The following is a 19149-nucleotide window of genomic DNA, read 5'->3' on the forward strand; positions in this document are numbered from 1 at the left end:
TACATTTACTTGAGTAACTTTTAAAAAGAACTGTACTTCTACGAGTAGTTTTACTGCATCATACTTTTTACTTTTACTTGAGCACATTTGTGAAGAAGAAACGCTACTCTTACTCCGCTAAATTGGGCAACACTCGACTCGTTACTTTTTTCCATTTACACATTATATACGCTATATTTTAGTTGGAGAGAAGTCGCCAGTGGATCTACTGCATGACTGTTTCACCAATCAGACGTAGCAACAATAATCACATGACTATGTTTCACCAATCAGAAGTAGCCATGCAGTCACATGACCACACACAAACTTCCTGTGTCTGCAGCCTGTGAGAGACTTTTTCTTGTTCACTGCTAAACGGTCACAGCTTCACTGCAGGAACCTTGACAGCCAACTCCTGCTGAAGCTTAACCATCACTTCACTGAGTGAAGAACAAGAACGTTTTAACCAACCACGCACAGACACAGACAGTCAAGGTAAAGTGAGACTTCTTGTACGTGCACAAGCTGCCTTGTTCTAATGTTATTTTCTATCAGCTGTGCTATATGGAGGGCAAGTGAATATGCAGTATTATACTGTCAGTGTACAGGAGATCTCGTCACTCTAAGTAGTTTGCACTGTTCAAACATACATGTTACCTGCTGTAGTTATCGACGTCAAAAGCTTTGTTGTGAAAAACTGAGATTTGGAACTTTGTGTTATTTGTGCATCCTTATTTTGTAAACATGTTATTTATTTTTACCCTTTTTTTATTTTGTTATTTGGAAATAGCAGAATTTGCACATTATTTTATACTAGACAACCCGTGGTGTAGCATACACCGCATAATTATTAACGTCTCAAGTCTCTCTCTCGCACGCCTGTGTGTGTGTGTGTCTCTCTCTCTCTCTCTCTCATGCACCTATGTGTGTGTGTCTTTCTTTCTCATGCGCGCCTGTGTGTGTGTCTTGATTAATGAAAACATTCTTGGCAAATGCTTTCGCTGTCGTTGGAATTGTTGGTGGGCGGGGCTCTGTCGTGCGTATCCCATGGTCTGTCTAGCATGCCATGGTCGACCGCTTAGTGAATTGTTGGTGGGCGGGGCTCTGTCGTGCGTATCACATGGTCTGTCTTGCGTGCTGCTTCTTGTGTGCCCCGGTTGGCTGCTTACTGAGTATCACATGGTCTGGCTTACATGCTGCTTCTTGCGTGCCCTGTTCGGCTGCTTAGTGAATTATATATTCTTGATTAATAAAAACATCCTTGGTAAATGCTTTCGCTCTCGCTCTAATTGTTGGTGGGCGGGGCTCTGTCGTGCGTATCCCATGGTCTGTCTAGCATGCCATGGTCGACCGCTTAGTGAATTGTTGGTGGGCGGGGCTCTGTCGTGCGTATCACATGGTCTGGCTTACGTGCTGCTTCTTGCGTGCCCTGTTCGGCTGCTTAGTGAATTATATATTCTTGATTAATAAAAACATCCTTGGTAAATGCTTTCGCTCTCGTTCTAATTGTTGGTGGGCGGGGCTCTGTCATGCGTATCCCATGGTCTGTCTTGCGTGCAATGGTCGGCCGCTTAGTGAAGTGTTGGTGGGCGGGGCTCTGTCTTGCTTGCCATGTCTTGCGTGCGTCTTGCTTGCCATGGACTTAGTGAATTATATATATAGATTTTTGTCTGTCTTATTACATTTCTAAAAAATAAATCATTTATTATGATCAAAGTTAGTACTTGAGTAGTCTTTTCACCAAATACTTTTTTACTCTTACTTGAGTAATTTTTTGGATGACTACTTTTTACTTCTACTTGAGTAATATTATTTTGAAGTAACGCTACTCTTGAGTACAATTTATGGCTACTCTCCTCACCTCTGAGTGTACGTGAGTGCTTGTATTCACCTTGCGATGACCTGATGCCCCGTCTAGGAAATGTTTCTGCCTCGTGCCCAATGCTTGTTGGAATGGACACATCCCTGGATTGATGGATTTAATCATTAGATAGATAGAAAGATAGATAGATAGATAGATAGATAGATAGATAGATAGATAGATAGATAGATAGATAGATAGATAGATACTTTATTAATCCCAAGGGGAGATTCACATCCTCCAGCAACAGCATACATAATAAAAAACATTAAATTAAAGAGTGATAACAATGCAGGTATAACAGACAATAACTTTGTATAATGTTAACGTTTACACCCCCGGGTGGAATTGAAGAGTCGCATAGTGTGAGGGAGGAACGATCTCCTCAGTCTGTCAGTGGAGCAGGACGGTGACAGCAGTCTGTCGCTGAAGCTGCTCCTCTGTCTGGAGATGATACATTAAACATCCTTTTCAGAGATATTGCGGCAAGTTTTCATCAGAATTTAATGGATGTTTCAGGGAATTCATAAAGACAGCAAAGTTCTCACCTGTTCTCACCGTGATGACATCTCGCACTGCCACCTGCTGGATTCTTTCAGATTTACGAAAAGTACGCGCGGAAGTATAAACAGTACAACGCTGACGTAGCAGGCGCGTCCGCAGGAGCATGCGTCGCATCGCGTGAAGTGTAAAACCCGGCCTAAGGCTTAAGCAATCCCAGTGTAGCGTTCTGTCTTTGCTACAACCCTCACTTTTTTTCCTCCAAGCTCAATGTTAAAGCAGCGCACCTTGACATTACATCTATTTGACGTTACATTTGTTTTAAGTTTCTAGATATGCTATGCGGAACTGACTTACTTTTTAAGAAACCACCCAAAAAAACCTGCAAGCCGACTAATCGACATTTTCTTTTTACCCGCGAAGCAGTTTTGGCGGAAAACACGTGCAAATGGCCACGCGGGTCCAGTCACGCGCCCTTCTGTGCGCCTGCGCGGCGTCTTGCGCGTACTTCAGGCGCAGCATGCGCGGCTCAGTTCTACTTGATCTTTCGCTCCTTGAAATCAACGCGGGTACGTAAAGGTAAGGGCGGTGAAATCAATGTCAGTTACAGTAACAATAAATACTAAATAAAAATTAACAGCTTAACTAATGTGGAAACGAATGGTGACGCTTTATGCCACGATGTCTAAACGTGTACTCGCAATCTAAAGAATATATCAAGTTCTCTGAGGCTGTGATTTATCGGGAAAAGCGCAGCATTGATCCGCTGTTTATCGTGTTAGGATGTCACCAGCAATTTTAGCTTGAGTTTTCATCATAGTCTTTAAGTGTCATTCGGGTACTTCTTTGGAAAATAGTTAAGTTTAAGAAATCTGAACTACAGTTAGCCACAGAGCCTCCACATCCAACAAATACCAACAGCTTAAGAATCAACAACAGTGGAGTTGGAATCAGCTGCGTATGAAAGCAATTTCAGCCACATGATGACTCAAAAATGAGCTATTGGGAATGTTCAATTGAAGCATTTTAATTTAAGCTACTTCAGTTTTAAATAGTTATGTTTGTTAAAGTTTTCTAGTTACACTGACATTAATTTGTTAGACGTCACACAGTTAATTTGTGTTGAAACAAAGCGATATGAATATTTTCTTTTAACAGAAGCAAAATCCTTCTCAGGGACTGTTGTTATTATTCACTTATTTTCTGTTAATCATACTCAAAAGGAATACAGTACTTTCTAATCCGTAAAACCTGGCATTCCCGTTTCATTTCTATACAGTCAGTCAGTTAAATTCAATTGATTTAACTTTTAAAAATCAAGTGTTATGGCGCTCCGGTTTCCTCCCACAATCCAAAGACATGCAGGTTAGGTGGATTGGCGATTCTAGATTGGCCCTAGTGTGTGCTTGGTGTGTGGGTGTGTTTGTGTGTGCCCTGCGGTGGGTTGGCACCCTGCCCAGGATTGGTTCCTGCCTTGTGCCCTGTGTTGGCTGGGATTGGCTCCAGCAGACCCCCGTGACCCTATTCGGATTCAGCGGGTTAGAAACTGGATGGATGGATGGAAATCAAGTGTTATGATTTGCATGAAATATATTTTTCATAAAGAACCGCCCCATTTGTTGACGTGATGCTCCCAGGTTCCTCCACACCTTTGAAAATGTGGAAAGAAAGTTAACGACTTTTAGTAAATTGATTTTTCCCAAATGCCATAAGTTTTGTGGGGTTGTGGGAGCCGATTTAGGATACAAGGCACCCACTCTAAATCAGAAAAGCTGCTTTTTCTTTATTTCCAGAATATAGTTACTGTTTAAGATTACATGAAAAGTGCAATCGGTATAAAGTGAACCACTACACGCTTAACCAACCCTTTGTGTTTTATGCATTTATTTATCGAATCGCACCTCTGTTCACAATTTTCATTCATTTGTAGTGAAATAAAGGTTTATTTGGATTGATTTAAAAAAAAAAAAACACGTATCTTCAACTAAAAAATGTTTAATAAACTTAAAAAGATGGTTTCATTTTAAAATTATCACTGTCTATGATCGAATTAAGCTCATTAAGCAAATTATTTTTATGTATGATATTGTAAAATGGTATTAAAATATATTTTCGGTGCACTACTAGTACATGTAGTTACATTTTGTTGTCTCTATTATTTTTGAGTATGTCTGTTACAAAAATATATAATAAACAAAACTGTGATAACAAACTCTGTGATAAAGAGACTAGAAAATTTAAAAATGCTCCTACTTTCAAACCAGCTAAAGCAACTGAATGTTATGCAATGTGGACATTTTCTTACTTTTTTTTTTAAATTTTGCTAGATTTTAAAAAAGATTGTTGAACTGTTATAATAAACTTATTCACAAAATCAAATGAAATATAATTTATGGATGTTAGGAAAAGCAATCATGAGAACGTGACATAGATAAATAGATTGATAAATAGATATGAAAGGCACTATATGATAGATATGAAAAGAACTATATAATCGATAGACAGATATTGATAGATAATGTTAAAGACACTATGTAATAGATAGATAATGTGAAAGGCACTGTATAATAGATAAATAGATAAATAGATGTGAAAGGCACTATATAATCGATAGATAGATATTGATAGGTAATGTTAAAGACACTATGTAATAGATAGATAATGTGAAAGGCACTATATAATAGATAGATATGAAAGGCACTATATGATAGATAGGTAGATAATGTGAAAGGCACTATATAATCAATAGATAGATATTGATAGATTGATAGATAATGTGAAAGGCACTATATAATAGATAGATAGATAGATAATGTGAAAGGCACTATATAATAGATAGATTTATATGAGTTTTTACTTTAAGTGTGATTATCTTTGTCTGACAAAAAAGGAAATATAATTAAACACAACCATTGACCTTCCTGCTAGAAACTCATTTTGCTTATAAGACATGCATACAGCCAAGTGAAAGAGGTGATCACTGAGCACTTGTAATAACTAAATGTGAACAATGTTAGCAATGCTAATTTACAGTAAATTAACTAGCATAACTTAGCATTGCATTTTATTTAAAAAAATGTAAAAAGGTGCATTTTTTGGCATGAGAAATTTAATTTTTATTAAGTCTCAAAAGTATAATAATGATACACATAATTAAAGTAATGATGAATAAAAATAATATGACATGAACAAAAATAAAAAAAAAATCAGTATCAGTAATAATAATGCTACTAATGATGACAGAACAGTATATAATCTCCAAATGAGTCCTTTGTGTGGTATATCTTAAAGCACAGTAAAAGACAAAATCCAATGCCACAGTCGGGACAATAATCGTGTGTTTCTTTTCTGATTTTCTTTCCTGATCTATCAGTTTTTCAACAGCATACTGCACAGGTACGAGTTGGATTCTGTTTTTTTTTTCTGTTGGAGATATATAATCAGTAAAATGTCTACCAATATGATGCCCTGGATTAATCTGTGATGTGCTAGGTTGACCATGACTCTATAGTAGTAGTGTGGACATTGGATGTGTGGCAATGCTTTGTTCTACAAGCTGGCATATAAAGTTTGCATGAGATACAAGTTTTTGTTTGTATAACATGAATGCATTCCAAATGCACTGTTCTACTACATAACAAAATATTTTTTGTAGTATTTATTTTCTTGCCTAGCATAATCGGATAGAAAGTCAATTCTTGATCTACGCCGTCCACCGTGCTATTGTGGTTGACCACAGCACAAGGCTTCATAACCGTCTTTGTTGCCTTTTGCCTGTACAGTGACTGTAGCTGCATTATGTACAGTGCAAAGAAAACAAACATCTTTCTTGTCCTTCTATTTTAGCATAAACACTTTACCCTTTTGCAAAGCTATCAGTACACCTCGCTGTAATTTAGCTCTGCCAGAATCTTCAGGTATGCCATGATGGTTAGGACACACTGTTGATTCAGTATGTCTTAGTCTTTCTTTGCAGTATGATGTCAAATAGCTCTGGTGAAGTATTAAAATGGTCCATGATTACAGAGTAACCTTAATCCAGCTGAGCATCTATCATAGTCGTCACCGATGACGTAGCAATGGCGTACTGATTTTATTTCAGATCAAACATTGGCCCTTTCCCTGTGTACAGAGCCAAATTCCAAATGCATCCCGTTTTAGATTCACAAAGTTTGTAAAGCTTTATGCCAGATTTGCTTTTTTTGTCGTCACTTACTGTATCAATGGCAGTCTGCCCTTATAAGCCATGAGACTTTGATTGATGCTGACATCACGGTTCAGAATGTAAACACTCTGAAATTATACTACACTGGTCTGGTATATCTCCCAATTTTTCTTTAGTTTGGGTGCTGGATGGGCATGATCATCAAAGTCTTCATTGTTGGTAAAGCGCAGATATTTCATAATTAGTGAAAACCTACACTCAGACTTAATTTCTCCAAAGAACAGCAGCACTGCCAGCTTTTTTACAGCCTGAATGATTCTTGGTTCTAACGCTTACGCAAGATGTATCTATTGTGATGGACGGCCGGCGTTTCAGTCCAGCCAGGACGCCCTTCAACTGAAGAAACCCACCTTTTCAGGGCACTACATCCCCCGGGACGCTAGATGGCAGCTCCCCTGGATAGAAATGGTTCCTTGGATTCCCGCAGGGCAGTATGGGACATGGAGTCCATCTCATCAGCCCTGTTGGGTGCCATGGGTGCCGCCAGGGGGAGCTCACCAAGAACCCGGGGAATATTACCGTGATGCTAACCCGGAAGTACTTTGAAGTCACGAGAACGGAAACCCGCAGTATTTCCGGGACACCTGAAGAAGGTGTTTGACCCGGAGAAGGAAAACTTCTGGGTCATAGACTTTAAAAAGGATTTTGTGAAACCCAGCAGATTGAGCCGGAGTTGGGTGGGAGTGTGACTGCGTCTTGTCTTGGACGTCTGTCTGATGGATTCAACAGGGCAACAGAGCCTCTAGCATCCACACTATACAGTTGCCAGAGTGACACTTGGGACTGACGCTTTTAACACAGTGTTTGCAGCCCAAGTAACACTCAGGTCTAATGCTAAGGAGGTTACTGGCTACACGTTGCATTGCTTTCTACAGTATTTTACTGTATGATTTCTATTGTATGCTACATTAACAACCCATAAGCCATCTGTAAATTTGTTGTACATCATTTTTTGCTGATGGCATTAAAAAGTTGGTACGACGCTAGGAAAATTGCACCACAAAGTAAGGTGACTTTGTAGACTATGTAGAAAAGTAATGTAATTTGTTTTTGAAATTCTAAATAAATAGAGTTAAAAAAGTGCCAGAAACGTTTTGAATGTCCCTCGTATTTCTGTATAAATGACTAACAAACAGAAATGCACTGTGCACAGGTAATCGGCAGCTCTAGTCAGTGTATGCTAGACTAAAGCCTGGAATTAAAAGCAGAGACTGAAAAACAATACAATACAGTAGAGTGACTTCATAATGAACTAGACTTCAAAATTACTGTGATGTATGCTTCAGTTGAATTACAGTAATTAATCTTTTCCAATTTAAATGAATTTCCTGAATTTCAGTTGTAATAGTACTGCAACTCAACAACCAAAAAGTCTGAATTACCGTGAGCGATCCTAATTCAGGAATATTCAAGGGATGCTTTACAATCACTTTTTCATGGCATTGCTTGGAGTGTTCTTTTGTCTTCATTGTGTAGGTTAGGCCACCATACTGACTCAACCTAAGTTGGGCCTTCCACATTCAGGTGCATTTACACTACAATCAACTGAAACTCCTTCATTCAACTACCTCTGTGACTTCTAAAACCATTTGTGCGCATCAATGATGGCTGAGGTGTGTCATATCAAAGGATATTAAGAGCTGTGTAATCAGTTATTTTGTGTTTAATATTCATAATTTATTTAGATCACTTTACAGAGATCTGTTTTTACTTTCACATTAAAGAGCCTTTTTCTGTTGATTAATGTCAAAAAAAAACAAATATGCAAACTTGCATAGATGGTCTACCCTTCATCTCACTTTAGCTGGAAGATTAATATTGTCAAGATGAATATCTTTCCTGTGCTTCTTTTTCTATTTCAAAGCATTCCAATATAGATTAACAAATATTTTTTAAGAAGTTAGATTCAATCATAACCTCATTCATTTGGAATTCAAAACATCCACATATCCAAAGGGGGCGGCCCTACACAGACCTAAGGCAGAAGGTGGCATGGCAATACCTAACTTTGAATTTTATTACTGGGCGGCAAAAGTACAAGCTATAAAAACCTTGACATTGACACAAATAGATAAACACACAGGCTTGGTCTGCAATTGAAATAATGTCCTGCAGTACTTCTTTATATTACAGTGATCCCTCGCTATATCGCGCTTTGACTTTTGCGGCTTCACTCCATGGCGGATTTTAAATGTAAGCATATCTAAAAATATATCACTGATTTTTCGCTGGTTCGCAAATTTCTGCGGACAATGGGTCTTTCAATTTATGGTACATGCTTCCTCAGTTTGTTTGCCCAGTTGAATTCGTACAAGGGACGCTATTGGCGGATGGCTGAGAAGCTACCCAATCAGAGCACGTATTACGTATTAAATAAAACTCCTCAATGATATACGATATGCTTCCTGCGCGGTGCTTCGCACACTTAAAAGCTGTAACAGCCCGTTTTGATTTTTCATTGTTTGCTTTTCTCTGTCTCTCTCACTCTCTCTGAAATTCTCTGCTCCTGACGGAGGGGGTGTGAGCAGAGGGGCTGTTTGCTTAGAAGATACGGACGCGCCTGTAAAAAATGCTGAAAGGCTACGTTCACATTGATCCCTTCATTGCGGCGCTTTATCGCGGTGCTTGCATACTTAAAAGCGCAACAGCCCTATTGATTTTTGATTGTTTACTTTTCTCTCTCTCTCTGACATTCTCTGCTCCTGACATGCATTCTTTGAAGAGGAAGATATGTTTGCATTCTTTTAATTGTGAGAAAGAACTGTCATCTCTGTCTTGTCATGGAGCACAGTTTAAACTTTTGACTAAAGAGTGTTATTTCATGTGTAGAGGGCTCTAATAATGTTAAAAATGTATTTAGAAGGTTGTAAACATGTTTTTAGTGCTCTAACTGCGAAAATATTAGATTTTTAAATAAAGAATCCTACTTTGTGGAAATTCATTTATCTGTCTGGAGCAGATTAACCGCGATAAACGAGGGTTTACTGTATAACTGTGCGGAGAATATTTATAAACAGTGTGGGAGAGTTTCTAAGGGCTTAAAATATATAAAAATAACCATACAAACATATGGTTTCTACTTCGCGGATTTTCACCTATCGCGGGGGGTTCTGGAACGCAACCCCCGCGATCGAGGAGGGATTACTTTACTTGCTTTGTACCCCAGTAAATACGAGTTATCATCAATATACTAACAACCCAATTGTGCTTCATTCATTCAGAATATGGAACCAATGTAGGAAGTACTTCAAGATAGAGAAGCTTTTATCTGTGGCACCTCTACATAATAACCATCTCTTTCCACCCTCTCAAATGTATGCAGTTTTTAATGTTTGAAAAACTTGCAGGATTAAATCACTTCAAGATTTATACATAGATAATATTTTTGCATCCTACAGACAATTACACTCCAAATTTAATTTTCCATCAGCACAATTTTTCCACTACCTCCAAATTAGAAAGTTTGCTAAACAAAATCTGCCAAATTTTCCTCACCTCCCACCTACTTCTATTCCAGAAGAAATGTTGATCAGTCTTGAGGATATTTTAATTTTATTGAATTTTTTAAAATTAAATAACACTCCATACACAACTCGAGTTTTACAAAAAGAGGAAGAAAAAAAAAAGAAAGGTTTGAAATAAATTAACCCCCACATCTGAGGAAGAGAGCTAGGCCAGCAGTGTAAAACTTTATGCTAGTAAAGACAAATGAATAGATAAAATACAGTAATAAATGAATAAAGATAAATGGAGTAAAAGAAGGGAGAGAACCCGTTTTCCTTAATTTAAATGCTTATTCTAAAATGTTATTGATCAGATCCTGCCAGGTTTTGAAAAAGTTCTGCACAAATCCTCTAAGTGCGAATTAGATTTTTTCCAGTTTCAAATAGTAGATAACATCAGTTACCCACTGACTTAGAGTAGGAGAGTTAGGATTCTTCCAATTGAGCAAGATAAGTCTACGTGCCAATAGTGTAGTAAAGACAATTCCAGTTTGTTTATCCTTCTCCACATTGAGCCCCTCCGTAAGCCCACCAAGCACAGCTGCTAGTGTATTAGTAGTGACTGTGACCCCAAGGCTGTCTGACAGGCATTTAAAGATTTTGTGCCAGAGTGATGTTAATTTGGCTAAAGAAATGTGGCCCAGTGAGGCTAGAGCTCGATTGCAGTGTTCGCAGGTTGGATCTCGCCCTGGAAACATTTTGGACAATTTTAAATGAGAGAGATGTGCTTGATATATAATTTTAAATTGAATAATTCTATGCTTTGCGCATATGGAGCTCAAGTGAATTCTATGCATTGCTACTTTACACTCCTTTTCTTAAATATTGAGTAAGGGATCATTTTCCCACTTTTATCTTGGATATTTTTAATGGAGCAATTGTAAAATAGTTGTATATATTACAGAAGTGCTGTCTGAGTCCTCAAGACTGATCGATATTTTCTCCAGTATAGAGGTAGATGGGAGGTGAGGGAAATTGGACAGGTTTTGTTTAACAAAGTTTCTAATTTGAAGGTAGTGAAAGAAATGTGTTGCTGGTAAGTTACATTTGGAGTGTAATTGTTCATAGGATGCAAAGACGTTGTCTATGTACAGATCTTGAAGTGATTTAATCCTGGATGTTTTATAGGCATTAAAAACTGCATACGTTTAAGAAGGTAGGAAAATGTGGTTCTTGTTCAGAGCTGCCACAGATAAAAACTTCTCTATCTTAAAATACTTCCTACATTGGTTCCATATTCTGATTGAGTGAAGCACAATTGGGTTGTTAATATATTGGCGGAGGGGTGGGGGGACTAGGGGGAGAAAGAAATGTAGCTTTTTATCCTTGTAATTATAAATGCCACTGTAACAATAGCATTCAGGGCAATAACTCCTGGGAAAATAACTCCTTTGGACACTCCTCTTTCTGTTGTCCCAGGCATCCAACTGATTGAGACCCATACTTCTCATATTATTTGACACCATGTCTTCTTTAGTGTTCTTCTGGGCATCATCCCCCTGCCCCTCCATTGTTGCCCACCTCAGAGAGATGCAAGAAAAAACACTTAAGAGCAAGTAAGAAAAAGCAAATGAACGAAGTAAATATTTTATTCACCCTTATAAAAAAATAAATAAATGGAATATCTTTAGAAAAAAATGGAAAGGAGTACCAAGTGGGCATTGGTGGTAGTAGTAATATTGTCATATGTTTTACTAGTACAGTAAAATTCTTATATGTTTGTCCAAGCAACATGCAACACCTAACCACTCATGTCTCTTTTAAACATTTCCTTTGATGGAACCAACCATATTAAATGTGCAAGATGTTGATGAAGGTTGCCTTACTTTTATGTACAAAATGTTGTCAAATAAAACGAGGAACACAGAAAAATGTTTGCAGTAGCTATCCCGTATAGCCAACGATATCTTTTTACAGAGTTGAGTTCAAAACAGAACAGAGGTGTGGCTAACAAAATGGCGTTTTAAAGCCGTTAAAGGAAGAGATGTAATTGGGCCCAGGTGGAATTCCCTTGGTTGGTCTGCAGAAGAAGGAGAGAAAGGGTTTTTGCACACTGCTACCCCCCGGTCCAGCATGGAATTACCCTTTTTCAAGCCTCTTAGCTGCCTTTCACGCACACGTGTGACTATGCATAGTACTAAGGAAAGTGACAAATATTACCTTCTCATCAAAAAATGAATTTTACTCAAAAATACACAAGAACAGAGGAATCCAATTGATAGCAACGACCCTATAAACCTATAATCCAAAAACAGATATATTAAATAAGTATAATTTGTTTATGTAGCAATAGTGACCCTATAAACCTATCAAAATAGGATGAGCAACATAATAACAAATCACTTGGATTTGGCTATGGCACCATATGCACCTTGTGAATGCCTACCAAAAACAAATAAATCAGAAAACTTCCTTTTCAAAATGTTGTACAATATAAATGTAATATCCATAATGTATATTTCACAGACAAATTACTTAACACATAATAAAACAATAGACAGTTCTCCAAATAATGTGGCTTATTACATTCCTATGCATATATTGCAATAATAACTTCCAAAGATAACACTTGGGGAAAAACAAAATGACATGCAAACATAAAATTAAGACATATGAAGGCTAGAAGGAAGTACATGAAAATATAAGGAGGAATAAATGTCCATAATTCCCATTTGGAAGGAAAAACCTGAAAATCCAACCCAAGGTGGTTATCGAAGCGAATGTACAGAGAGATTGTAGAACTGGGACAAAGAGGTCACGGGAGTGTATAAATGTAAGAAGATACAAGAGGAAATTCACTGAACTCCCAATGCATTTCCAGTGACAATAACGCTGAGGAATGATAATCACAAACTTGAACATAAAAGTACATTGAACACAAAACAGGTAAATAAATGAACACTACCAAAAATATATATATTTGTGATGAGAACAATATTTTCAGAATTGTAGGATATCCCACAAACTGAACAGAGTAAACGCAGTATACAGCAGGGATCTCAAACTCCGGTCATGGAGGGCTGCAGTGGCTGCAGGTTTTCATTCTAACCCTTTTTCTTAATTAGTGACCTGTTCTTGCTGCTAATTAACTTCTTTTGAATTCATTTTAATTGACTTGTTTGTTAAGATTTGTTCCTCTGAATTGCTTCATTTCTTTCCTTAAACAGCACCCAAACAGAAATTGAATCTTTAAAGTGATGACCAGCCAGCCAAAATTATTCAAAGGGCACAACGTAAAATCATCCAGTGAGCCACAAATCTACAAAGAACTACAGGCTTCATTTACCTCAGCAAATCTCAGTGTTCGTGACTCCACATTCAGAAAAATAGGCAAAATCAACTTTGTATTATAGTAGGAGGAAAGAAGCGAAATCAGAGTTTTCCACTAGCTTAATCGTGGTCCAAATGCTGTGGTAGGACCTGAAACAAACAGTATAAACTCAGAATTAATCAATGAATTTAAGTAGCTCCATGAGGAAGAGTTGGCTAAAATTCCACCACGTTGAATTATAGGAAACACTTGCTAAAGGTGGGCAAAAGAGTGTAAGAATTAAATTACTTCTTCCACAGCCAAAGTTGCAAAAAATGCGTTCTTTATTGATGTTGGTGCACCTTTTCTAATATTAGATTTTGGTTTTTGGGCCTACAAACATTCATCATTAAAAGTTTGCATTCATAGAGAATGAAATCCCAATGCAAGGAAAGGGGACAAATGCTTTTTCACAGCTCTGATTCTGTAATGGTGGTGGGAGGGCCTTTAAAAATTGAAAAATGATTTGATGACTTTTATACACCAAGTTTTCCATCTGTTTCATTCAGTTCAACGTGTTCCTGTAAAGTAAACTTATAAACCCTTCATACAGTTTGACATTTCCAGTATGAAGACGACATACGATAACAAAGACAAAAAACACAAAAAATGCTCATTTTCTATTTCTTATGTAGATTAGGGTTACAAACCTAACAATCTTTACATTTACAAGTCAAAGTGAACTTTATTGTCATCTCAACCATATACAAGTATACAGATAGACAAAATTGAGAAGCTCAGGGTCCACATTGTAACAACATGAAGTGCAAATAAAAAAATTAAAATTAAATTAAAAATAGAATTAAAATTCAGTCATTCTCCAACCCGCTTTATCCCAACTACAGGGTCACTGGGGTCTGCTGGAGCCAATCCCAGCCAACACAGGGCTTAAGGCAGGAAACACACCCCTGGCAGGGCGCCAGCCCACTGCAGTAGAATTAAAATTTAAAGTTAAAATTTAAAATTTAAATTAAAACACAAACAAGACATTACATTTTGCAGAGACAAAATTGGTGCAATGTATGGTATTATACAATCTAGATACATAAATATAGTCAATAATTATGTAATATAATAAATAAATAATAGATATAGATAATACAGAAATTTATCAGTGTGTGATAACGGCGTCCTTCAACATCTGCAATAAGATGCTGCAGATGTTCTATCAGACGGTTGTGGCGGGTGCCCTCTTCTACGCTGTGGTGTGCAGGGGAGGCAACATAAAGAACAGGGTTGCCTCACGCCTGGACAAACTGGTGAGGAAGGCAGGCTCTATTGTAGGCATGGAGCTGGACAGTCTGACATCCGTGGCAGAGCGACGGGCACTCAGCAGGCTCCTATCAATCATGGAGAATCCACTAAACAGTATTATCTCCAGACAGAGGAGCAGCTTCTCTGACAGATTGCTGTCACCATCCTGCTCCACTGACAGATTGAGGAGATCATTCCTCCCTCACACTATGCAACTCTTCAATTCCACCCGGGGGGGGGGTAAACAATAATATTATTGTTAAAAGTTATTTATATTAAAAGTTATTGTTTGTTTTTACCTACATTTTTATTACTCTTTAATTTAATACTGTTTTTGTATCAGTATGCTGCTGCTGGAATATGTGAATTTCCCCTTGGGATGAATAAAGTATCTATCTATCTATCTATCTGTCTGTCTGTCTTTATAGTTGTTTAGGATGTGTAAACAATGACAGGTCAGAATGTTTCAAAGAATGTCAAAGTGCAGTGTGCAAATTCCTTGAAGGTCAGTATGAGATTTTCAGTTCTTTTCTCTATGCACACTCGTCTTTACAGGAAAGTGGCTTGCATGTATCAAAGTTCTGTTTTTAGAGGTGGTTGAGGCAGTGTGGAAGATCCCAGGGGGCAGCATGGTGTTAATGAGTCTGACAGCTTGGGGGTAAAAATTATCCTGCAGCCCGGCAGATTTGGCTCTGATGTTGCAGTATCTTCTCTTGGATGGCAGAAGTGTGAAAAGTCCGTGTGAGGGGTGTAAGGGGGTCCTGCACAATGCTGTAGGCCTTGCGGACACTTTGTAAAATATGCCCTGTAGTAAAGGGAGAGGCACCCCAATAATGTTCTCTGCTGTCTTCACTATCCTTTGCAGGCGCTTGCAGTCAGGTATGTTGCAGTTGCCATACCAGACAGTGATGCAGCTGGTCAGATCAATGGTGCCTCTGTAGAACATGGTGAGGTTGGAAGAGAGAAGACTTGCTCGCTTCAGCCGACTCAGGAAGTGTAGTCTCTGCTGGGGTTTCTTGATTAGTGATGAGGTGTTGTGTCCACGTAAGTTCCTCAGTTATGTGCACACGAAGGAACTTGGTACTCCTAACAGTCTCCACATCTAAACTATTTATGCTGAGTAGGATGTGATTTTCTGAAGTCCACCATTATCTCTTTTGTCTTGTCAACATTGAGAGATAGATTGTAGTCTTCACACCATGCGGACAGCCGTTCCACCTCATCTCTGTATGCTGTTTCATCATCTCTGCTTATCAGTCCCAGCGCCATCGTATCATCCGCAAACTTGATGATGTGGTCGGTGTTGTGCGTGGCTGTGCAGTCAAGAGTCAGCAGGGTGAAGAACAGTGGACTAAGCACACAGCCCTGCGGCGCTCCAGTGCTCAGTGTGATGATGCTGACATTTTTACAAAAACATCATGAATTTGAGTGTAGCACTGAGTGGAATGTGGGGAAGAATCCAAGACGGGATGGCAGTCTAAATTAAGGCCTACTCCTGCATATACCCAAAGTCACTCATTATACTGGTCCAATATAGAGTTGCCAATTATTCTAACATGCCTGTCTTTAAAATAAGGGAGAAAACACACTTAGCCAATGTACTAGCCCAGGACTGTGGAGAGTTGAGGCAGCAAATTAAATCTTATTTGTCACATACAATTATACACACAGTATAATATGCAGTGAATTGCTTAGTTGCTAAACCCCAAAGCTGTTCATATGAATATCAATATGAACAGTGTAGTGTGCATTATATTAATATAATATAATAAATGAACAAGATTTAACAACAGGGCATCAAGTAAGTGGATGGACTGTGAATAGAAGCTTCTCCTTTGTCTCTTTGGGCTGCTCTTCAGGCAGTGATATCGTTCCCCTAATGGCAGCACAGAGAAGTTAGAGAGAGTGAGGTATTCAGGTGACATCACCACTCTCTGCTGAGCCATGTGCTCCTACTGCAGGCTGTGGTAATACTTCCTATACTTTCAATGATGGAAATATAGAAGTTCTTTAGTAATTGGGAGGGCAGCCTAAAGTCCCTGAGGCATCTAAGGTGGTAAAAATATAAAAAACATTAAAACTTGCCTTATTCACCAAGGTGCCAGTATTTGCCAATATGTAATGTGGGCACCAAGATATCTGAAATTATCCACCCTGTTTGTCAAAGTGCTTTAATACTGAGGAGGTAGTAGTGCATCTGCTGTTTGCTGCCATTGTTTACAGTCATCTCCTTTTTTTTTGCTGACTTTCAGGTAAGCCCACTCATTTTTATTAGATATCAGTCCTACCACTGTTGTGTCATCACTAACCTTGAGAATGATGTTACAATCTTGTATAGCCATGCAGTCCTATATGTACAGGAGTCAAGAGGACTCAGATCTCAAGACTAGGAGGGCCATGTGGAGCCTCTGTGTTAAGAGTGAGGGATGATAAATTGTAGCCACTCTTCCTTTCAAGAAGTTAAAAACACAGAATTACAGTGAATTGTTCAGATGCAGATCCATAAGATTGGACATGAGCTTAAAGGGGCCTATTGTGTGCTGAACTGTAATCTATAAATAGCAATCACAGATAATGATGTCTGTTGTTGTCCAGGTGGGCAAATACTTTATGTAGGACGAAGGTGAAAGCTACATTTATGAATCTAATGGAGCGATAATGTGAACTACAAAGGATCTAGGTCTTTGGATGGCTCAGACTACCTGTATATATAATTCTTGACTTGCTTCTTGAAACACTAAGTTGTTAGTGCAACCAGTTGGTTGTCATTCTTGCAGGCTGGAAGTGAATTCGTAGGTACAGGGACAATGGTGGACTCTTTAAAGCATGTTGGTCCGATAACCTGGGTTAAGGAGAAATTAAATATTACCATGGATGCTGTTCCAAGCTGATCATTACAGATGTTAAAAACACTTTCTGGAATGCAGTCCTGGTGTTCACTTTCCTGAAAGCTCTCCTTATGTCTTTTCCTGACAAAATAAACTCTGTTTCTTCACTGGGCAGAGCTCCTGATGTAGATGTGCTCAACTACTCATTGACATTAGTAGCATTCACTTTGAAGAACATGGAGAAATCATTAAGCTTGTCTGTTAAGAGAGGTGTTGGTGCTCGCCATGGGGCAGGAGGTCCTTTATAATCCATTATTGTCTGTAGACTGATGACTGTGCCACCGTGCTGAAAACATAAATATGTACACCGATAATGGTATGTGTGTATGTGTATATATATGTATGTATGCATGTATATATATATATGTGTGTATATATATATATATATGTGTATGTGTATATATATATATATATATGTATATGTATATATATATATATATATATATATATATATATATATATATATATATATATATATATATATGTATTAGGATATAGTGGGTTGGATAATGGATGGATGGATGGATATATGTATATGGGAAGGGCAAAAGTAAGTTTACATTTCTGAGTACATGAGCAATTTGAGCACTTTCGTGTTTGTACCTTATTGCAGTGTGCCATTGTGACATTCTTTTCAGTTAATAAAGTTAATAAAGCTATTGTACAGTAATAATAACAACCTGCATGTCTTGTTCATATGAACATCTGTAAACCTACTTTTGATCACCCTGTATATATATATATATATATATATATATATAAAGCTACATGTCCCTGATTCACTCACTGACTCACTGACTGACAAGAAATTATTGGCTATTTACAGGCTGCTTAAAGAAAAATTATCTTCAGTAATGAATCAGTCATATGGCCCTGAATCTCACAAAAATCCATCCTCACAGAAAAGTTAATTTAATCATGAAAAAAAAAATCACAGAAAACCATTATAATGTTTTACATTTAATATTTAGGTTTGAAGGGTCGATGTTACTGCCTGTCTGTGACAGTTTGCACAACATTGCAGATGGTAGCCTTTCTGACTGAAGGTCAATGCCATTGTAGTTCGAGCATTGCTGTGTATCTTTTTATCTTGATCTTACCTGTGTTTTGTATACAGAAATATGTGCAGGACAACAATTATCAACACAAGGTTTGGACGTTATACTGAACATCCAAAAATAATTATTTGTGTAAAATTGCCTGTTATCACATAAAAATATCGTCCCGCTTTGTTCACACTGTTCGGGCTTCACTCCTGCAGAGTTTATTATCAGTAATAACTGAAAAACAACCTGGCCATTGAGCGCATCACCATGGGCCGGTCAAAAATCTATCTATCTATCTATCTATCTATCTATCTATCTATCTATCTATCTATCTATCTATCTATCTATCTATCTATCTATCTATCTATCTATCTCTCAAGGGAAAAACTTGCAACTTGGCTAAAAATAAAAAGAACAGGTATAGTGTGACTGTATTAAAATTTGCACTTATTTTACAATACTTATTATCCTGCAGCATAAGAACATCTTTAGATTTCCTTTGAAATTTTTACTGCCATCTTCTATATGCCGCAGTTTAAAATGAATACTTTATCATTGTCGAGAAAGAAACCAGAAACGTTG

This window comes from Polypterus senegalus, chromosome 7, assembly GCF_016835505.1.
Source record: "Polypterus senegalus isolate Bchr_013 chromosome 7, ASM1683550v1, whole genome shotgun sequence".
Lineage (NCBI taxonomy): Eukaryota > Metazoa > Chordata > Cladistia > Polypteriformes > Polypteridae > Polypterus > Polypterus senegalus.